We start from the raw sequence: 24,417 nt of genomic DNA, 5'->3' as shown, positions 1-24,417 counted from the left end.
TCTTGCTCTGTCACCCAGGTTGGAGTACAGTGGCATGATCTAGGCTCACTGCAACTTCCACCTCCCGGGTTTAAGCGATTCTCCTGCCTCAGCCTCCCGAGTAGCTGGGATTACAGGTACCTGCCACCATGCCTGGCTAATTTTTGCATTTTTAGTAGAGCCAGGTTTCACCATGTTGTCCAGAGTGGTCTTGAACTCCTGGCCTCAAGTGATCCACCCACCTAGGCCTCCCAAGGTGCTGGGATTACAGGCATGAGCCACCATGTTCAGCCCATTTACATTTTTTGGTGCAAACAATTGTTACCATTACCCCAAGGGAGAGGCAAGAATATCTGGTGTCCAAGTAGGCATAAAATCCGTAGATACATGGCTCTACATGGAATAATGGAAGTAAACAGAAACTCTGGAGAGCGAGGGTTCAAACAAGCTCAGAGGTTATGAGCCTACTACTCCTTTAGAAGAACTGGCTGGGGGCAGGGGGATGGGGAAACAGACCTGAATCACAGATTGTACGTTAGTGCTTTGTGAATACTTTCCATTGTATGTGTCTTTTACATCAACAAGTTATTACCCAAAACCTTTTCTTGAACCACGTGTTGTTTTTATTCAGATAAATTGTTCAAGATACAATGTATTTTCAGGAGAGTGGACAGCTTGAGGAATATGTAAGCCTCTCTTTTGGCTCCTCTGTCTTACAGCCTGTTGCTCTAAAGTCTCTTTTACCATATACAACACTCAGAAGACTGTTGTGGACAGCACGTTTAAAAATAATATTACCTAATATTTATAGAGAATTTCTATGTGCCAGACAATTACAGGCATTATTTATGTTTGTGGCAATCCTGTAGGAGTACATAAAACCTTTTAAAAATACATCTAAAGAAAAATTAAATACCTCTTGTATACCTGGCAATACATGCTTTATAAATTGTGCTTTGGGTGAAAATTGCTGTTACAACTTAAAATTTATTTACCAGTTCAAAACAGTTGAAGTTGAAAATGAGAATTCTACATATTACACAAACAGAAAACCATTAAAAAAAAACTAGCATAATTGTATCATTTCACTAGGGCTACCATAACAAAATGCCACAAAGTCAGTGGCTTAAACAAAAGAAATGTATTGTCTCACACCTCCGTAGACTAGAAGTTTGAAATCACGGTGTTAACAGGGTTGACTCCCACTGAGGGCTGTGAGGGAAGGCTCTTCCAGACTTCTTCTGTCCTTGGCTTCAGGGCCATCTTCTTCCTGTGTCCTCACATCATCCTCCCTCTACACAACGTCTTCATGTGCACATTTTCCCTTTCTTTAAAGACACCAGTCATTTTGGATTAACCTTCCGCCCAGTGACCTTATTTTAACTTGATGACCTCTGTAAAGACTTCATCTCTAAAGTCACATTCCAACTTCAGGGGTTTCAGTTGTGGGTTTTTTTTTCTTTTTGCTTAATGGGACACAATTCAACTTACAACAATAATAAATAGAACTAATTTTATATTTTTAATATTTGCCCCCCAAAAGTAATTTAAGCCTATGTAACATTGGGGGCTTATTCCTATACTTTTTCCAGTATCCCCTGTACTCACAGCACTCCACAAAAGTTAGATAATAACAGTAAGTATTGGCCTAGTGAAAGATATTATGTATAGTGAGGCTGCAGTTATTTGGGCATCAATGTTTTTAATAGCTAAAAAAATTGTTTAATTAAAACAAACTGAATTTATTCTTCAATATAACTTTAATAGATTTGTTGAGAAGCTAAATTCGAAGTGCAGAGCTTTTGTCTTTGTATAATCACTTCATTTGAAAAGTTAAAAATACTCACCAAACAGAGGTTGATAATCTTCCTCATAGACTTCCTCACAGTCAATGTAGAGGAGAAAACAACTCTATGAGGAGTATATGATCAAGAGAAAGTACTAAGTCGAATTATACCTACTACATAGCAAAAGGCTGGTTCTGAGCCTGGTGCATCATGATACAGAGTAACTAATGGGCAGCCTCCCTCCTCAGGTCCCACCATGAACTCAGCAGTTTCATTAGCCCTCCTCTCCTGTCTGCCTAGCCATCATTTTAGCTCCTTCAAATCTTCTCCCACAAGAACCATTCTTTCAGGCACGTGGCAGTGGTGTTACTGCAATTCTGCTTCTACTAACCAGGGCCTCTGGGAATATCAGGGCTCCATCCTTTATATTTTGGTAATAAAAATAACGCAAAGAGTGAACCCTACCGTAAACTATGGAATTTATTTAATAATAATGCATCAATATTGGCTCATAATTTGTAACAATTGTACCACACAAGATGCTAATAATAAGGGAAACTGGGGTAGGGGGTTGTATAAGGAAACTATTTGTACTTTCTGCTCACAGTTCCTTAAAACTAAAATTTCTCAAAACATAAAGTCTATTAGTTAAAAAAAACAGTAAAGTTATGCTCAGCCTCAAAATTATGTGTCATGTTTCAAGATCTCTGAAAATACTCCTAATGCTAGAGTCTAGTTATATCTTTTGCTATTTTCACCACAGGACTTCAGATTAATGGAAAGAAGGAAGAAAGGAAGGAAGGGAAAGAGGGAGGTTGGGAAAGAAAGAGTGAAGGGAGAGAGAGGAGAGGAGGGGAGAAGAAGGGAGAGGAGGGGAAAAACGGATTAAGGTAGCACTTAGGAGCTCTTCCACAGATTTTGTTTTTCATATGTATCTGAGTGAAGCAATGTCTGTTTGCAGTGTCACTCTTGGAGTGGGTAAAACATTTCATTATGAAATAGAAAGGAAAACACTAAGACATTTCTAGAGGTAGTTATCAAGAGCAGTTTGTTTGAAATCGAATAAGAAGCATATTAAAAGTAATTATTTGAAGCTGGAGTTAAGACAGGCAAGTGATTGAGATTATTATTATTTCTTTTCTCCAAACTCATAACTATACCAAAAATGGTTGGAGGCAATGTGACTATCTGGATCTTATGGTACTTCTTTGAGATCTTGTTTCTTTTCTCTCTCTCTCTCTCTGTCACACACACCACTTTTATTTTTTTCCTTGGCACTTCTCCTCCATAAACCAATGTTTAAAGAAGGCATTCTAAAGAGACTCCCAGCTGTGGGTTTCAGACTTTATTTTGTGTTGGCTTAGCTCCAGGAAATGCAATGCTTTGACTCACAGTTATAAGAATCATACCTAGTGGTAAAACATAGTTCAAAATGCTTTAAATTGTTTTGAGTTCTTTGGATTTTAAACTTTCTTGTTGCTCCCTAAGATAACTATGCATCTAGCCAACTACTGCTATTCACTACACAGGCAATAAACATGCCAACATTTGTGTAACACAAACATGCATCTTGACTCATTTCGTAAGACTGTACATTCTTTACTGTTTGCAGGTACCTATAAAGATAAAGAAAAAAACATGCTGAAAAGATTTTTTAAAATTTATTTTTAAATTTTCAGTTTGTATGTAAGCAATAAAAAAAGATTTCATGATAGATAATCCTAGAGTGCTTGGCACAGCAGTCTCTCCCTTTGTTTTCATTTTACATCAGTCTGGGTATTTGAATGACGGAAGAGTAAAAAGTATGGCTTTACTTGTAAATTTTAATGAGAAAGTATATATTTGAAAAGGAGAGAACTTTGGAAATATGTGTAGCTTGCAACATGAGACTTTCTTTCCTAGTGGCAAGCAAATCAGAAATAATTTCAAAAATTACCCTGGATCTAGGTAGAATCTTGACTACACACACACACACACACACACATGCACACACACAGACACAATCCTAAGAGAACAAGAAGATTCTGTAATGTAGATCACTATTCAGTTGTAGATTCTTTTTTTTAATGATTCCATAGTTTTTATTTTGTAGCTCTGAAATTTTATTTACATTGTCTTTATTTGTAATATAATATTTTTGTAGAGTATGAAATAGTTTCAAGTAACAATTCAGTACAGTCAAAAGGCTAAGAAAAACAAAATAGGTTAAAAAGTAGACACATTCTAATATACAACTTATACCTTTGTATAAAATATGTATTTATGACACCAAGACATGCTTAGTAAAATGAATTATGGCCTTTTCATGCAATGGAATATAGTACACATTTTAAAATGAATATCACTCATATTAGCTACAAGAGCTCTAAGACTGATTGTGGGTTGCAAGGAATAATTTTCCAAAACATATGGGTACTAAGACCTGATCTGTATAAAGTTATTTGCATAGAATACAGTCAAATGAGAATATTTTCATAGAGAAAGATTGAAAGACAATATTGATGGTAGATTCACACATATTGAGGGTACCTGTATGGAGTCAGAATCTATAAGGAAGAACACCAAATTTAGATGGAAACCACTAGGCCGCTTGATTGGATAATTACACATTCAAGGCTTAGCTTTTTATTTTATTTCATTAATTTGGCCTGTCCCCTAAATGCTTACATCATTCAATCTTTAAACAATGTTGAAATTGAAATTTTGACTTCTCCCAGCATTCTTTGAAAATGACGTAGCGAAGCCTTTAGAAGTCACTTAAGGATCCAGTAACCTTGCAAACTTGTAGTGGCTACATAGGCAGCTCCTCTTAGGGGACTGCACTCTGGTCACAGGATGACAACTTCACAGAGGAAAATTGCTGCAAAGGAGATGCTCATTTTCCTTTCCCACCGCCTGTGATTACTATGCCTGGAGAATCATTTATAAAACTCATTTGTGCGAAGTCTATGGGTGATTTATGAATCTGGGGCTGTTGTGCAGCGCCCAGAGATTCATCATTCCTGGATTCGTGTTAGCAAGAATGAATTCCAGTCAATGTTGAAAGTCAGAATGTAGTGTCCTCCAAGTGGCCTGAGAAGCTTCTGGCCCTCTGGCTGCCATCATCTCTTCACTTTTTATCATAGTCTAATCATACATTCTCTTTCTTCTTCCCTTAGGATTGAAAGAAAATGTACTCCGTAGAATAATAATAAAATAATTCTTAGCCACCAGGTTCTGCTTTTCTACCTCTTCACTTCTTGCTCATATTTGCATTCCTCTTCTGCTGTCTCTTTATCTTTATATCGGCTATTCTCTCTTTTTATAATTACTTACTTCCTTAGTACTCTCTAGATTCCTCCAGATACCCTTGTTTCCATTTCCTTAGATTTCTGAGTCTTACCTTGCTCTATATATTCTCTTAATGTCTGAGCCTTCATAGATTTCTCATCTTTCATTTATTTCCATAATTCTCTCATTCTTTCCTGTTTATATTCTTTCAAATACTTGCTCCTTCTTTTTACCTCTGTTTTATTTCTCCCATCTGTTTTATATTTCCAAAGAAAACCCAGTCTTTCTAGCAACTAACTGTGATCCTGGGGAAGATTTTTGAAAGAATTCAGAATGTTTTTACCTAATTCTTCTTTCTTGACAGATACACCAAATAGGATATTCACTTCGGTCTTTTAGTCCAGGGAATTGGAATGTACACTTTCTTTAATGAATTTACATATTGAATGTAAGAGGTCTCAGCAAATTTATACAATAGAAATAAATATTAACTGTATAATTTATTTAAAAACCATAAAGCAAAATCTAAGTATTCAGTGAAGGTAAAAATGGGCTTGAATATGGAGAAAACCATGCCAGAATTCTAAATATGCACCTAACTCAGGAAAAACAGGTTTTAAGTGAGGACACTATAAGGATTCCTTTTCTTTATTTCCTTTGTTTCACCAACAGAACGTCAATGAGCTCTGTGTGTGTGTGTGTGTGTGAGTGCATGTGTGTATGTTTTCAGGGATGGGGCAGGGTACAGAAAGTACCTGATTCTTCTGGATCTATGTACTAAAACAAAAACTTGTTCCTTGAAATTGAACTCTTAGCATTTCAATCCACATTTGTGCACAAAATAGCATAGCAACCCTGCTCTGAAACCCAAGCTTAAGATCTGTTGAGCATTTATTTAGGGAAGAAGTTGATGCTCTTCATCAACTTCTTTATGAAGGATTGATGAAGCTGATGTAGGATTGGGGGAAGTTATGTGAAAGAATGCTGTGGAAATGGAAAACTACTCCTTTATTCAGGATATTTTAACTCTGGCACTGAATTTACTTAGGTCATTCAAAAACTCAGAAACCTTTCTCCTTGGAAGGCAGCTTAGCAAACATGCCCACTACAGAGTCACATCGTGTTCACATTCCCAAACATAAGTAGATTTTCTAACTCTTCCTTCAAGCCATATCTAGGACTCCTTCTGAGAGTTTTGGGTAAATTACCATTTCTCTCTGTGGTAGGCATAAAAATGGCCCTTCCAATGTGTCTACATCCTAATTCCTGGAACCTGTGAATATGTTCTCTTACATGGCGAAGACGAATTTAAGTAGCAGATGGAATTTGTGTTGCTAATCAGCTGATCTTAAAATGGGGAGATTATCCTGCATTGTGGCTTATCTTTGTAGGCCTAGTGTAGTCACAAGGGTCCTTGAAAGTGGAAGAGCGTGGCAGAAGAGGAAGTGAGATGATGTAATGCAATATGAGAAGGACTCAAGTGGCCACTGCTGACTTCTATGGATTACACGTGTCCCCAAACAGAAATGTTCAATTCCTGATCTCCCGTACCTCTGGATAGAGCGTTATTGAAGATAGGCTCTTTTAAAAGCTAATCAAGTTAAAATTAGGTTACCAGGATAGGTCTTCCTGTAACGTGACTGGTGTCCATATAAAAAGGGGAAATTGGGACACAAAGAGACATGCACAGAGGGAAGACGATGTGGAGTGACACAAGGAGAACGCCATGTGAAGGTGGAGAATTGGAGTGATGCATCTGAAAGCTGGAGTACAAAGATACCTGCAAACTCCCAGAAGCTAGGAGAGAGGCATGAATAGATTCTCCCTCTCGGCTCTCAGAAAGAGCCAACCCTACCAACATCTTGATGTCAGACCTCTGGCCTAAAGGATTATCAGACCATAAATTCCTGTTATTTTCAGCCATCCATTCTATGGTCCTTTGTTATGGCAGCTCTAGTAAACGATCTTACTGGCTTTCCAGATGGAACGAGCCACAAACAAATGAATGTGAGCAGCCTCCGGAAGCTGGAAAAGGAAAGACAATGGATTATTCCCTGTGGTCTACAGAAAGAAATGCAGCATTTCTGACACTTTGATTTTCCCCTAATGTTATGAACTAAATATTTGTGTCCCTCTTAAATGTCACATGTTGACATCCTAACCGATAATATGACTGTATTTGGAAATAGGGCCTGTGAGTAGGTAATAAAGGTTAAATGAGCTCACAAGCATGGGCCCCTAATTCAATAGGGCTAGTGAACTTATAAGAGGTGAAAAAGACACCAGAGCATTCTCTCTCTCTCTACCATGTGAGGACACAATGAGAAGATGGCCATCTGCAAGCCAAGTGGAGAGTCCTCACCTGAAACTGAACTGACCAGAACTTTGCTTTTGGACTTTCTAGCCTCTAGAATTGTAAGAAAAAGAAATTCCTGTTTAAGCTGCATGGTCTGTGGTATTTTATTATGACATCTCTAGTAGACTAAGGTGCCTAGTGAGACCCACACTGGACTTCTAACCAAAGAACATTTGTCTTGCTTAAGCACTAAATTTGTAATAATTTGTTACAGCAGCAATGGGAAGCTAAAACATTCTCCATCATTAAATTTCCAGTGATGTCTTAGCAATCATATAGATTGTTGCCAAAACATACTATTTCTTTCTTTTTTTTTAGACGGAGTTTTGCTCTTTATTGCCCAGTCTGGAGTGCAATGGCACGATTTCAGCTCATTGCAACCTCCGCCTTGTGGGTTCAAGCGATTCTCCTGCCTCAGCCTCCCGAATAGCTGGGATTACAGGCATGCGCCACCATGCCCAGCTAATTTTGTATTTTTAGTAAAGACGGGGTTTCCCCATGTAGGTCTGGCTGGTCTCGAACTTCTGACTTCAGGTGATCCGCTTGCCTCGGCCTCCCAAAGTGCTGGGATTACAGGTGTGAGCCAGTGTGCCCAGGTGACGTACCATTTCTTAATTCATCTTTTACTTACCTTAACCTAAAGCACACTCTAACTGGAGCATTCATGTAGATCTCGGATAAGAAATGTAGCGAGAGAACTGATACAAGGTCAACAATTGCAAACAGTACTATGCAGTTAAAAGTATAGCACTGCACAGATGTTATTGCCTTCATTTTGCACTTTTTGGCTTCACTCATCTTGCTAAAAAAACTTTTAAAAACCAAATATGAAAAGTTTTTCTTACTAGAAGAACCTGTTGATTTGGCAACTTTTAAATTCCATGAATATTATGTTTCATAGGAAAATGTCAAAAGATATGGTAAATTATTGTTATTTGTGGAAAATTTCATACCTATAATTTTATCTGAAGGTTATAATTTTTTCCTGCTGCCCATGAAGCTTGCATAAAGTATAGAGTTAGTATTTAGAAGAAGATCAAGGTAGAAAATATACCTTGGCAGAGACTGAGAAAAATTACCAAAGGTCTAAAATGATGTGAACTAAGGTAACATTTTAAAGATAACCAACAGGTTTTGAGTATTCAGTAAACCCAAAGCTATATACTCCTGGAATCAAACAATTTGTAGGCTCATGAAGTTTTTAAACTAGATATCCTTGGGCTTCTAGTTCTGCTACGTAATAGCTGAGTAGCCTTGAGCAAATACTTTAACTCTTCTTCATTGAACATTAATATCTTAAAACTTTCTAAATTATATAACTTACCTCTTCATCTTCATATTTTGAAATCCTTAAACTTTTACTTATGTAAAGGTTGTTTTAATTATGTTGCTTAGTTTATCAATGTAAAGTATTTTACACTGTGTTAGCACATAATTAGTTCTTCATTTCTTGTCTACTATTATTATTGTATCCTCAGTAGGTTGTGTCAGTTAACTTTTACTGTATAACACATCACCTCAAAATATACTGGCTTAAAATAATTTTCATTTTTTTCAGTTTACAATTTTGAAGGCCTGGGTGGTTGTTTTTATATGAGCTAGTTCTGCTGATTCTGCAGGGCTTGTGCTTGTTGTCAGTAGGAAGTTCAGCGGTCCAGGGGACCTAGAATCACTTCATTCTCATGTCTGACAGGCTGTGGGTCAGAGCAGTAGGGATGGTTGAAGCAGTGGTTTATCATCTAGCAGGCTGGCCTGGGTTTCATCATATGATGAACCTCAATTGTGAGGTTCTCAAGAGTAGCAGAGTAGCAAGAAGGCCAACTTTCTTGTACATGTGTTTTTCACACCTCTGATAACATCATGCTTAGTAATATCTCACTGGCTAACTCAGTGCTAGCCTAAAGTCAGTATGGGCGGGTGCTATCAAAAGTCATGGATGGCACTGTAATTTGTGGCCATTTTTGCAATCAACTGTGCAGAGTATCTGGGATCCACAAATACATACTATGTTACATAACATCCTTGAGATGTCTCACATGCTTGCTAACTTAATACATAATATCTACAGTTGCTACCAAGGTCTAAATACATAATCTCTAAAGATGCTATCAAAGGTCATGGATAGGACTGTAATTTGTGGCCATTTTTGCAATCAACTATGCAAACTATCCCAAGTTTGAGATCCACAGATACATACTATATTACTTAACATCACCCTTGAGATATTCCACATGCTTGCTAACTTAACACATAATATCTAAAGTTCAACCTGCTCATTCTCTAGGGTTTTAAAACTTAGCAATTGAAACTATTTTCCAACGAGTTGCTTGTGCTATAATTCTGGAAGTTGTCTCTAATGATTTCTTTCCCTTTCTTCAATATCCATTCAGTTCCTAATTTCTTTAAGTTGTGTCTTTACAAATCTTTTTAATCCATCCACTTTGTTCATCCCCCAGGCAACTACCCCAATTCACATCCTCATCAACTCTTGCTTGGAAACGTAACTTGCCAAATGTAATAGCTGCCTAAATTGACGACCTACATCCCTTTTTTTCTATTCACTCTCTTCTTCAGAGTACATTTCTATACTTTATAAAATGCAAATATGATTATGTCACATCACTACTGAAAAGCCTATACTGTGCTGAAGGGTTTGAAAAACTGAGCAGTTACATGAAGAAAATAGAAACAGGAAAACTAATTTTTCAAGAAGGTAGTGTGTGTATATTTTGGATGAGAAGATCTATGTATATTTAAGTAGAAATCCCCAGAAATTAGGAGCAGGGAAAATCAAGGGAACAAAGACCAGGAGAAGGCAGAAGAGATGGAATCCAGAGCCTAAGTCTGGGGTGAGAGGACATTTACTGGTGAGTGCATTTGGATTTTATTCAGTAGACATCTAATGCACAATGCCTGGTATATAGTGTGCAATTAAACATTTGTTGAATATACAAATGAATAAACTAACAAAGGTTCTGATGAGGAAAATGATATAATATTATCCATTTTTCAAAAATAAGTCTGGCTTAAGTAACAAGATGTTGGAAAAGTGACAAAATTGAGTCAGATAAAATATTTGGGCAATAAGTGCATTATTTTATATGCACAGTAACAAGGGCCTGGACTAGGACTAAAGAAGGAGAAAGAAATAATGGTATCAGGGAAACACTTTTTGGAGAAACGATGAACTGGAAGGTTTTGTGGATCACACGAATAAGAAGCAAGATAGAGAGACGTGAATTGCACTCAGGATGCAAAGTTTCTAAACCAAGCGTCTGTGACTATTACTCAAAGAAAAGAGGAAGAAACACATTTGAGGGTTGTTGAGAGCGAGATGATAAACTCAGTGTTAGACCTCCGGGGTTTGTAAGCAGAGCAAGGCTTCATGTTCTGGTAATTAGGAAACAGCTGAAATAAGGTATCCTTGTTGTCATGTTCTTCATTTTCTCATTCTGAGAATATCTTTGCTCTACTCCAATCATTCATCTTTTATTCAATGTTTAGAACATGTCTTAGATTGTTTTCTTGAATCTGCCTAGTCAGATATAAGCATTCTTTCCAATTCTCTTTGACAGTGCTGTCTGTCCCTTTTTAAAAGCCATTACTTCACAATCTCTTATATTATAGTGAGTTTACACATCTATCTCATTATTTTGGAAACTGCTTAGAATGAGTGATGAGAGATAGAAAGTAATCTTTTATTTACCTTTGTGTTTTTATAATACTTCCACATATATCTCAATGTTTGAAATAGAGGACAGATTTAATAAAAGCTTACTGAAGCTTTCAGAAGCAAAGCTCTGAATTTGAAAACAGAAAAAATAAATTTCATCCAATCTAAACAACAGAGAACATAGGCTGGAAAAATATGGACAGATCTTTGGGGACCTGTGAGACAATAACAAAGCACTGACCATTTTTATCCTTGGAATCCCAGTGGGAGGAGAAAAACAGAAGGGATAAAAAGTTTTTGAAAGAAAATAAAGACTGAAATTTCTCAAATTTGGCCGAAGACACAAACCAATAGATTCATAAAGTTGATGACATCCATACCAATACAAAAAAAATTAAGCTTCTCAAACTAAAAAAAAAAAAAAGAAAAGATCTTGAAAGAAGCCAAAAAGAAATGACACATTATCTGAATCCATGGTAGACATAAAAGGAAGTAACACAATATTGTAACTATTAAAGAAATTCAACCACAAATTCTATATCCACTAAAACTATCTTCCAGTAGTAAAAGGGTAATAAAAACATTCTCAGGCAAAGGAAAACTAAATGCATTTCTCACTAGTAGATTTGTCTTAAAGACTGGCTAAAAGGACCAGTGCTGTGATACAAAATACAGTTGGTCTCAGGTTCTATATATCAGCCTGCTTTAAGATTTCCTATTTTATGAGTGGAGGCTCTATTTAGATAATTTCAGTGAAACCAGGTGAAGTAAAATGGCACAACCATTCACAGGGTTCTATGAGGCACAGAATAGGAGAGGCATTAGGCCAGGAGTTGGTGCCTGGAAGAAACGGTTTTTAAGTGAAACTAGCTCCTAAATGGGGAGGGAAAAATAAGCAAGAACAAGTAAGAGAAAGGTTCTGGGGAAGGGTAGGCAAGGATATAGCACAGGCTAATCTCTGTGGTGGTGCTTAGGGAAGCAATGTGGAGGTCGTTAGAGAAAAGTTTTTTACAATCAAAGGACATAAAGGAAGAATTTCATTGTAGATCCTCTGTGAAAGAACCAGAGTCTCAGTTGGGTGTGGTAGCATGCACCCGTAGTCCTAGCACTTGGAAGGCTGAGGCAGGAGAATCACTGGAGCCCAGAGTTTGAGGCTGCAGTGAACTATGATTGTGCCACTGCACTCCAGCTGAGGCAACAGGGTGAAAGCCTGACTGTAAACAGAAAAAACAACAACCAGAGTCTCAACAAATCACTTAGTGGAAATGCAAACTACAGGGGCTGATTGATTGTAATGGAAAGAGAAGACACTTGGTTTGTCAAGCTATTGTACTTAGTAACAAAAAAGATAAAAACACCAAAAAGTACCCTTTGGGTACCTGTAATTTTCTGCAATGGAGAAATTCGGAATTTCTTTCTGAAATAGCCATATGGATTCTCTTTCCTTTTTAACATTCAAATGATATACACATTTTGAAGCTTCAAGAAAAAGTAAATTGAGTGAGTAGTTTATGATAAAGTTGCTTTCCATGAGTGTCACCAGAAGATTTGTATTTCTTCTTCTTTGTTTGGGGAAAAAACATTAATGTTTTATAGCAAAACTTTTTTGCAATTTAGCTACCAGAGGAATTTTATCTTTTATACTCAAAATGCAGTACAGTTTATAAAGTCTTTTTTTATGTGAGAACATTTGTTTGCCATCAAACTGGATATGTATCTGTCTGATATGTACAATAAAATATAATGAAAATACGGTTTATAGAATTGCTTGTATATAATTTGTGGTACTTGAATAGGCAACAGTGCCCACCAAGTGCTTTTTGAATCACAGTACAATAAAATGCCTTCCCACAAAGGCCCAAAGTAAGCAGATCAATAGTCAAGAGCATTCATAGTTTTATCGAGATCATGTCAGTTTCCTTTGGGAGAAAGAAATGCCTTTTGTCTTTTAGCTCTTTTTTTGAAATATCTCTCATCTCTATTTCTTTTTCATTGCTACTACTAAAAATCACAGTTTATTCTCTCTTCCCCTCTCTCTCTCTCTCTCTCTCTCTCTCTCTCTCTCAGCTGAGCAGCTGGTCACTGAATTTTGATTCCCCCTATGTTCTGAATCTACTCATTTATCTTACTTTGAACTGCCTTAGTTGAGCAACCACCATTTCTCACCTAACTATCTCAGAATGTTCCTATATGACCTCTGGATCTCCTGTATTATCCCATCAAACCATCCTTCACGGAACTAAAAAAGTGAGCGATCTCTCTAAAACATTCATCTCATCATCTGTTCCCTCTGCTTAAAAGCCTTTGGTCATTCATAATTACTTTGATAATGACATCTCATGGCATGGCACTATGCTTTTACAGGGTGACTCCTGACCATCTTTCTAAGGTTTTCTCCTGCTGGCCTTTCCCTCAAATCCCATGTTCTTCCACACTGAACTACTTGCAGTTTTATAGTTGGCCTTTGCTTCTTTATCCCACTGTCTTTGCACTGACTCTCTTTTGGTTTTAAACATCCCCCTCTTGCCTCCTCCTTTTGTAGTACAGATGAACTCTTATTCATGTTTTTAAGATCCAGCATATTAATTTGTTTGGGCTGTCATAACAAAGTACTACAAGATGAATGGCTTAAACAACAGGTATTTATTGCCCAACAGTTGTGGAAGATAGAAGTCTGAGATCAAGGTGTCAGTAGGGTCTATTCCTTCTTCAGGCTGTGAGGAAGAATCTGTTGCATATCACCCCCCTGGCTTCTGGTGGTTTCTGGCAATCTTTGGCATAGAGAAATACTACCCTGATATCAGCCTTCATCTTCACATTGTGTGGTCCCTGTTGGGTGTCTGTGTCCAAATTTCTTTTTGTCTAAGGACACCAGCCGTATTTACTTAGGATGATCCCACCTTAATTATCCTATTTTAACTTGATTATCTGTATGAGGTACTATCTCCAAATGAGGTCACATTCTGAGGTACTAGGGGTTAGTTCAACATACGAATTGTGAGGAGACACAATTCAACCCATAACACTCAGTTCAAATGAAACCTCCATGATATCTCCTATAATCTATAATACTTTTCTCACATAATCTCATTACATCTTTTGTGTATCCATGGTACTTTTAAAACTCTTTAACACTTAGTACTGCGAATCATAATCACTGGTTTACCCATTTTGTGCATGAATGTCTACTATTGTATACTGAAATTGCTAGTTTTCCCTAATATATTGGGAACACATGCACGCTACCCAAAACAATATACACATTCAATGAAATCCCTACCAAAATTCCAATGGCATTTTCATAGATATAAAAAGAATCTAAAATTTCTGTGGAATCACAAAAGACACTGAGCAGCCAAAACAATCTTGAGAAAGAAAAACAAAGTTGGAGACATCACACGTCCTGATTTCAAATTATATCATAAAGCAACAGTAATTAGAACAGTATGGTACTGGCCTAAAAACAAACACATAGACCAACAGAACAGAATAAAAAGCCCAGAAATAATTCCAAGCGTATGCGTTTAACTAATTTTTGATGAGGCCACCAAGAAGATGCAATAGGGAAAGGATGGTCTCTTCAATAAACAGTGTAGGGAAAACTGGATATTCATATGCAAAGAATGAAAATGAACCCTTATACCACATGAAAAAAATCAACTCAGAATGGATTAAAGACCTAAAGATAAGCCTTGAAGCCATAAAACTCTTAGAAAACAGGGGAAAAGCTCCTTGATAATGGTCTTGAATTTTGTTTAAGAGATTTTTGGATATCTTACTAAAAGCACAGGTAACAAAAGCAAAATAAAATAGTGGGACTATATCAAACTAAAAAACTGCTGCACAGTAAAGAAAACAATCAGTAAACTAGAAGGCAGCCAGTGGGTTGAGGGACGGTATTTGCAAACCATATGAGGTTAATATCTAAAATATATTAGGAACACACACAACTCAATAGCAAAAAAAAAAAACAAAACACAAACAAAAAAAAGAAAGAACCTGATTAAAAATGTGTGAAGAATCTAAATAGACATTCTCAAAATAAGTCATAAAAATGGGTAACAGGTATATAAAAAGATCAATATTATTAATTATCAGGGAAATGCAAATCAAAACCATAATAAGATATTACCTCACATGTGTTAGAAGGACTATTACCGAAAAGAAAAGAGATAACAAGTACTGGTAAGAGTTATGAGAAAAGGGAAACCTGTACACCCCTGGTGAAAGTGTAGATCAGTGCAGTCATTGGGGAAAATGATACGAAGTTTCCTAAAGAAATTAAAAATAGAACAACCATGTGAACCAGCAACCCCACTTCTGGGTACATACCCAAAGGAAATGAACTCACCACCTGGTAGAGATATGTGTGCTCCATGTTTTTTGCAGCCTTATTCACAATAGCCAAGATATGGAAACAATTTAAGTATCCATCTGCAGAGGAATGTAAAAAGAAATTGTGCAGGATATATATAATTAATATTTAGTCCTTAAAAAGGAGATGCTTCCATCCCATTTGACCATTTGAGAACACATGGATGAATCTGGAGGACATCATGCTAAGTGAAATATGCCAACACAGAAAAATACTGCATTTTACACTTATAAGTGAAATCTAAAAAAAAAGAAACAAAAACCTTTGAATATATAGAAACAAAGACTAGAATGCTGATTACTTACTACAGGTTGGAGGTGGTGAGGGAAATGGAGAAACAAAGTACAAAGTTACAGTTATATAGAATGAATAAGTCTAGATCTCTAATGTACAACACAAGGATTATGGTTAATAATATTCTATGGTAGCTGAGCAATTTGCCATAGACTAGCATTTGAGTACTTTTACCATAAAAAAGGTACATATGTGAGATAATGGATATATTAATTTATATAACTGCAGTAATCATTTCACTACGCATGTATGTATATCAAAATGCTATGTGGTAGCACAGAATATATGATATAATACTACATATAATTACATATAATTATATATTACATATATAATTATATATCATATATTATATATATAAATTAATCATATATGATATATAAACTAATATATGATATATGTTGATTATATAATTTATATATCATATATTATATATATGATATGATATACATGATATATAATATTTCATATATATGATAGAAAAGAAGACATCTTCATTTCTTTTTATCCCCAGAACTTATTATATCTAGATATATATTAGTTGTGCAATAAACATTATTGGAAGCATGAATGAATGAATGAATAAGTAAACTGGTGTATTGTAATCTCAAGTTCAGAGAAAAATCTTAATTTCCAAAAGGAAAAATGTTTTCAAATGTGTCATTACATTTAAAATAGTAAATCTCAAAAGCATTCTAATTATTAAAATTCATTCTTTCATGAAATTAATGGATATATTTTCTTAAATTTCAGATGTGAAAGTTATGACTGAATGAAGTATGCATTTTACTCAACAGAACTTTTCAGTCAACTTTATGTTTTGAAATCCTTGATTAAACTTAGGCATCTAGATAAAAGCTGCCTATCAATGACAAATTTATATGGTGTTTTCTACTTTCTAAAGTACTATTCTCCTGGATAATATCCTCTGTAATCCTCAGAACCTCTTCCCTTGATATTATTATTTCCATTGTAAAGATAAGGAAATTGAAATTTTTGGATGTTTTTGAATTTTCTTACAACTAAGATATATATCTTCTATTTTTTCTTCATATAAAATTATAATGGGAAATATAGATACTCAATACCTTTTCTACCAATAATAAGCTGTATGGTTTCATAATCTTTAAAATTTATGTTAAATAAAAGTGTGTATAATCAACTATACTCAAAAATTGTCTAATTTCACAAGCTAAGAAACTAAAAATGTACTTTAGTTTTCTCCTTAAAATCTATTTACTTCATGAAACTTGGGCCTTTATATTTTTTGGAACATAGATCTAAGGGTAGCAATAGAATAAATGATAATACAATAAGTGGTGTTTTCATAAAGGGTGAGTGAAAGAGATCATTAACAACCTGGTCTAGATCAGGAAGACTGTGGCAGAAATATGAAAGGAACCAGAGGCAGTTTAGATGAGATTAAAATGATTTGACCAAGAATATAATCTATTTGGGTGTGTTTTCCTATGAGCAGATTCTTCCATTACAGGAAGGAAAATAGAAATTAAAAGCTTGGAATCTCTGTTATCTGTAAACCTTTAAGGTTCTGTTTACCTAATTTGATTATAATGAAACATAAACAATGAGGGTCTGGCCATGACATTGGACAGATGCAGTCATCATATGGGTTCCAACTGCTGGGAAAATCTCAACCAGAAACTTCCCAAGTTCACTCACAAGATGATAATTCTCTCCCTAGGGCAATCAACACTTACAAATAACAAATCAAGAAAAGATGAAGTGTCTTACAAGGTTAGCTCAGCACAGTTCTCACAGACTTAAAACAGAGAATCAGGAGCCTAAGGTCTGGGTCCACCTTATTATTTTCATTGTTCCCTTAATTTTATTTGCACTGAAGTACCTCTTTAAATCACAACACACTAAGTTTATAAATTTCTTCTGTCTTTCCCACCCCCCACAATGTCAACCACGTAGAAAAGGCTTGATGAATAAATATTGATGAGTGGATATCTGTTTAGGGTTTTTATATTTCACCATTTAATGTGTATCATAAAATGATCATAGATTCCAAAGCACTTTCAAATAATTTATCACACTGAAACCTTGTAACAATGGGGTGAAGTAGATATTATTAAATGAATTATTTAAAAAGGCATCATGGTATCTGGCTTATTAGCCATCTTGAAAACAAATGGTAGAGTCACCATCAAAGAGTCAAGCCTCTGCCTCTCAGCCTCACCAGAGGGGACTATAAGGTTTATATTTCATAAAGAACAGGCTTGGCTTCCTGCATGGAGTCTTAGTCATTAGGTGAGGGGGTGCTGGATGAAAATGCCTTAGTCCTCTTCTTTCTATTTCTATTACTGCACGTACTATTCACAACACTGTTACTTAGTTTTAAATATATATACACACATATATTTAAATATATATAATTATACTATATATAAAACTATACTATATATAATATAGTATATATAATTATATATGTAACCAGATATATATGTTATTACATATATAATAACAGTAATATGTTATATATATATATCTGTTATTACATATATACATATTATATATGTAACCAGATATATATAATATATAATATATATTTATGTTTATATATATTATATATATATATAAATGAGGTAATTATAATGATACATAATATTTGAAGATATTTATGGGGTACATGCGATACCCTGTTACATGTGTAGAATGTGTCATGATTAAGCAAAGGAATTTAGGGTATCCAACACCTGGAGTGTTTACTATTTCTATGTGTTGGGAACATTTCTAGTCCTCACTTCTAACTATTTTGAAGCATACAATACTTTGTGATTAACTATAGTCACCCTACTCGGCTTTCAGATTTTAGAAATTATTCCTTCTATCTAACTTACGTTTGAAATGATTTACCAGCTGCCTAACTAGCCTCCCTTGACTCACCAATGTGTTTTTTACAGTGTTTCTAAGAATGACCATTCAAAAATGCAGATCAGATTTTGTCACTGCCCTGTTTTTGGAGTTAAAGGCTTTCCATTGCTCTTAGAATAAAGATCACAGTTCTTGACTTGCAGCACTCTGCATATTTAAGCTTCACCCTCCTTATCCATCACCATGCCTTGTCTCCTCCAAGCTCTCTACACTAAACTACAGTGTATTTAACTTTGTTAAATTCCTTGACCCTGCTAAGCTCTCTCCTGTCTTGTGCTCTCCCTCATCCTGATGTGTCTTCGCAACCCTCTGCTCTGACCCTGCAAAGCTAGCTAAGGTCTCAGCTCAAAGTCATTTCCTTCAGTGCCTTCTCTCCCTTCCCAGTCTGGGTTAGGTCTTCCAGATTAGCTTAAGGCATCCTCTCTGGCAACACTGACCACATTTATATTTGTTTGTTTAACATTTTTCATCTCCATTCCCAGCCCCACCCCTTTTCTAGTTCATCCCCAGTATCAATCATATGCATAGTACTGAGTAGATGATCAATAAACATTTGTTTACTTAAAATGATCATTCAATACATTTCCACCTGGAAGCCTAGGTAATCATTCTAGAAAACATTTCTGGCCAGGCGCGGTGGCTCATGCCTGTAATTCCAGCACTTTGAAAGGCTGAGGCGGGTGGAGCACTTGAGATCAGGAGTTCGAGATCAGTCTGGCCAACAAGGCGCAACCCCATCTCTGCTAAAAACACAAAAATTAGCTGGTGTGGTGGTGCATGTCTGTAATCCCAACTACTTGGGAGACTGAGGCAAGAGAATTGCTTGAACCTGGAAGGCGGATGTTGCAGTGAGTCCAGATCGTGCCACTGCACTCCAGCCTGGGCAATAGAGCAAGCGAGACACTGTCTCAAAATAAATAAATAAATAAATAACGCATTTCTGATTCATGTGACTCTGCTGCTCTCTTTGATGGCTTTTCCACAGCTCTATGGATGAAGTCCGAACTCCTAAGCCTGGTATACTACACCTTCCTAGTTCCCACCCCACTGCTGGTGTTTTTTTCACCCTTCTTTCCTCCACTGTCCTTTCACTGTGTTTCTGCAATCTGGAACTGAGGCAAGTATAAAGGGGGAAGGTCCCTAGAGAACCTCCAACTGGCCCGTGCACTGGGAGGCCTGTGCACAGGGGTGGAGCCATGGAAGCTCATGCTATTTTCAGTGGGGAGGAGCCTGGCCTCTCTTGTTCCTGGGTGGTAACCAGGGATTCAATCTGTGGGGCAAAAAGCCAGCTAAGCAGGACTCTCACTTTGATGAGAGTCCCTGTTTCTCTTTTTTTCCTTTTTTCACCCAATAAACCCTGTCCTTCTCACCTTTCAAAGTGTCTGCAAACCTAATAGTTCCTTGTGGCATGACAAGAACCGGTTTTTCCTACAGCAGAACTCTCTTCAATAATTTTTCTCTTTTGCCTTAGGTATTTCCATATTCTTGGCCTTTTCCTGATGCCCTTTTTTCTCTCTGCCCATATTCATTACTTACTTAAAATGCCATCAGGACTCAGTTTAAGATAATGCTATTCCTGACACTTAATTTTTGAGAAAAATAACTGAAATATTTATTAGATTTTGAAAGTGATAACAGCATGCCAATATGTCATGATCACTTCTACACAATTATAATATATAATGATAATGAAAATTACCTGGAATGAAAATACATTTGGAGCACTAAGCTTAATGCTTTGCACAAAAGCATGTTTTTAAATTAGGTTGATTTGATGCCCTTCCACACAATATTCGAAAAGAGTAAGTATAATTTGTAAAATCTTATTCAAATATCTTCAAATGAATAATGAATTGCTCTTGTTAAGACAAAATAGAGACCACAACATTAGAAGATTCTTGTGAATCTTTCCAGCTGAGAGCTGACAGACCAATAATGAGATCTCACTAGCTTTTCGTGACTCCTTCAATACTAACATTGATAACATCTTGTTTAATAAGGTTCACATGCCTTAAAATTCTCAGTTTTTTAAATCACATTCTCTAACAATTGTGTCTATTCCTGGCAATATGAATGAAGCACCTTTTTCACTGAGTGAATCTTTGTAAATGTTTTATATTTTGCAGCAGTTTGACTTTATTATTTGAGGGTAATGTAAAACATTTAATGGAAACATTTGGGAAGCTTAAGTTTGTATAGTTTAGGGAAGACGTATTTGAGAGATAGCAATAATAGCAGTATGAATTAGTGTATGGTGAACAGTGGAACAGATGGGAAATAATTCGATATTTTAAAAATGAAATTTTCCCCAGATTCCAGCAATTATACAGACTAATTGTAAACAATACAGAAAAATCTGTGAGGAATTAAAGCCTCTAATAATGCTACCATGTAGAGGTAATTGAATAGAACATCAAGAGTTTGCTGTGTTCTATTATTTTCATATATTTTATATATATGAAATGATTTCAGAAGTTTATATTTCAGAATTATATATAATTTCAGAAGTATAATATTTGATTTATAGTTTTGAAACCTTTTTTTCTTAAGTGGCATTATCTCCTAGGCATTTTTTCTTGTTATCTTTTGGAAATACATACACCCATAAAGCATATTTTGTCTTTGTTTTCTTTCTAAAACAAATATGATTTTAGTGGTACCATAATGTTATAATTATGATTAATTTATTGACTAATTTTCTAACCTTTGGATACTTCAGAAATTTCTTATATTCTAACATTATTAATAACAAGCATCATTGCTCAAAAATAATTGTTGACATGCTTGATTATTTTATTAGCATGGGTTCTTAGAAATGTAGTTATTCGATCATAAATTATGCATATTTTTAATGCTTTTGAGTTTACTTTCAAATCGCTTTCCCTAATGGTGTACAGAATACACCTTAATCATTTGTTTATGAGAATGCCATTTTCAACTTATATTTACCAATATTGGCTACTATTCAAAATCTCATGCCAGCTTCTTACTTTGAAAGGTATACCTCGGATTTAAAATAGAACAAAACAAGGGAATGTATGCCATTCATACATCTTTGAAAAGCTTACTTGAGCATAATGGTCACACTGTTTCTTCACATATACAATCTTCTTTTTAAAATATCCTTCAGAAAAATCACTCTGTGCTGAACCAAACAAGAGCTGCCCCTACTTATAGATAATATATATAGTCATTTACACACACACACACACACGCACGTGCATCTCATCCCTGGTGCAGTTGTGTGAATTTAAATATAGTGAGAACATCAGCTATCAAAAAAACATAATCTTTTTTGCAGTTTATATTTTCCACTCTAAGAACTGGTTACTACTCGACTATGACTGTCTTGTTACTGGAGGAAAGTAGAAAATATGGAATTTTGAGTTTTATGTGCTCACAAAGGGGAAAAGCAAGTGAAGCCACTCATGAACTACTCCCATTACTCCTCAGCCTGTCTGATAACAGAATCAGTACTTTTCCTCTCCAAATCAATCACTGAAGATAAAATTGAAGGCATTGCAGTCTGTGTTCTGGCAATTCTATTAAAGATACCAAACGATGAAGCATTCATCACATTAGCAAGTACTTTTACCTAAATAGAGGGTGACTAAATATAAGTCCTTTCTTTAGAGATTTTTGTAGGAAATAGAAAAAAATAAATGCTATTGTTTCAGTATGCGTGTGGCCAAACAATGAGCGGAATCAAGCATTTTCATGATGGAAAAGCCAAGGGTAAGATACCCTCATAGTCCCTGGCTGTAGTTCCCACAGGCTGCACTGCAGAAGAGGGAGACACTTAGCTTGCTCCTGGTCAGTAAAATGGCCCTCGGGAGCCACCCAGAAAGTGGGACGGGTGGCTTTGGTGAGCTCAGGTAAGAAGAGGGTCATTTGGGAGTAGCCTCAGAGGACAGATATGGCTTTAACATTTGTTCTAACATCTGTTTCACCCTCACCAAAATTTGTGCCTTTGAAAAGTCTGATCTCATCTACCCTAAATGCTTAACATTTCCCTTGAGTTCTCCAAAGAATTTTTGAAAGTTTTTATATTAATGATATGTAATAAAAGAGCAAGACAATAAAGAACAAAATACAGGACCAAGTGGGTGGGATAGGTGGGGGTTGAGGGGCGGGGACATAAGCAGATCTGTGGAATGGAACTCAGCCAAAGGTTTCCCACTTGTTCTCTGAACTTTGTGTTTGTATTTAGTCAAAGACATTATTCCCACAAGGGGAATGGTTTAACAATTCATCAGCTCTCTTCTCCTCTACAATTGAAGACTTCTCAATTGTATGTCAGTAAAGTACAGAATCTGAGGAAGAGAATGCTTAATAGGCAACCCTAGATCAATATAAAAGAAATGAGCAAGGTAACCCGCACAATTATAAGTGTGATTTTTATGAAACGAGTTCTGTAGTCCTTTGCTTATATTATAAAAAAATGCTTTTGTTATATAACCTTTGTAGTTAAAGTCTAAAGATAACAGACATAAGGTCTAAATATCCATGAAACCATCACAACACCTGTATTATACAAGACAATATTGCACTCATATTACAGAAAATAGAACGAAGAAATAATAAACTGAATGATTTGACTTGAGTAAAACATTAGCTAATATTTCTTGAGTACTATGTGCCTCACACAATGCTAAATACTTTAAATATATTACACCTTTTAATACTCAAAAGAATCATATAAAATCAGTATTACTTTATCTTCATAATGTACCTTAAATAAGTGGGGCTTAGTTTAGTCACTAAGTTATGATAGTTCATAACTATAAATAACCAGCTCTTTGATTTGAATTAAGGTTCTATTATGAAGCTTTTCTATAACTATGATTGTTTAACTTTAAGCAAAATTTAGCTCAGGGATTGTGAAAGTTAGAGATAATATCTATTCCTTTGCAGCTATTTTCATATATTGTTGTTTCGGTATCCTAAAATATACTTTTATTGTTGGCTTATTGCAATAATTTGTAATGGCTTTCACACTGTGCCTTTGGAGGATTCTGATAATTGAACACAGAGGGAGTTTGGTGTTCTCTCTTCTCCTTTAAAACACTTTTTTCTTAAGATCTTTATTCCTCATCCTTGTCAAAATGTCTATCACTTATTCATCTCCTCTTGCTTTAACCATATTTTATGAGGATTAAATTAGAAAAGTGAACCGGATGGGTGTGGTAGCTTACACCTGTAATCCCAGCACTTTGGGAGGCTGAAGTGGGCAGATCACATGAGGTCAGGAGTTTGAGACCAGGCTGGACAACATGGTGAAACCCCATCTCTACTAAAAATAGCTGGGCATGGTGGTGGGCACCTGTAATTCCAGCTACTCAGGAGGCTGAGGCAGGAGAATCACTTGAACCTGGGAGGTGAAGGTTGCAGTGAGTCAAGATTGCACCACTGCACTCCAGCCTGGGTGACAGAATGAGACTCTGTCTCAAAAAAAAAAAAAGGAAAAGAAAAAAAAGAAGCCTATGAATGAGGAATTAAGTTAAGGCATGCTTCTTTCAAATCAATATTAACACATCTAATTTGATCAATTTATAACTCTTAATAAGTTGTCTTGTAAAAGTCAATACTAAGGTTTCAAGTTAGGTCTATATTGCTGTCTACTTTGTTCGTTGTCATTACAATCACCTTGAATAATATGTCCCATGTCATAGAAGTCAAATCAATAGTTGTGGAACTAATTAATAAAAACAAACTCTTACTAAATGACTTTATATGTATGCCACTTAGCATAGACCCAGCATATAACTGTTGGCTATTACTGTTA

General features: G+C 35.7%; 1 long non-coding RNA gene across 1 annotated transcript in view; it reads right to left on the bottom strand.

Annotated features, from left to right (window-relative positions):
- Positions 1-14,661: 14,661 nt before the first annotated feature.
- LOC123569744 (uncharacterized) overlaps positions 14,662-24,417 on the bottom strand; it is a 405,471-nt gene continuing 395,715 nt past the window's right edge. The window contains exon 5 of the long non-coding RNA XR_006693529.2: positions 14,662-15,499. This is a non-coding gene — a long non-coding RNA (uncharacterized lncRNA). The remainder of the gene's footprint in view (positions 15,500-24,417) is intronic.

This window comes from Macaca fascicularis, chromosome 17, assembly GCF_037993035.2.
Source record: "Macaca fascicularis isolate 582-1 chromosome 17, T2T-MFA8v1.1".
Classification (NCBI taxonomy): Eukaryota; Metazoa; Chordata; class Mammalia; order Primates; family Cercopithecidae; genus Macaca; species Macaca fascicularis.
This window is presented reverse-complemented; position numbering and strand designations above follow the sequence as displayed.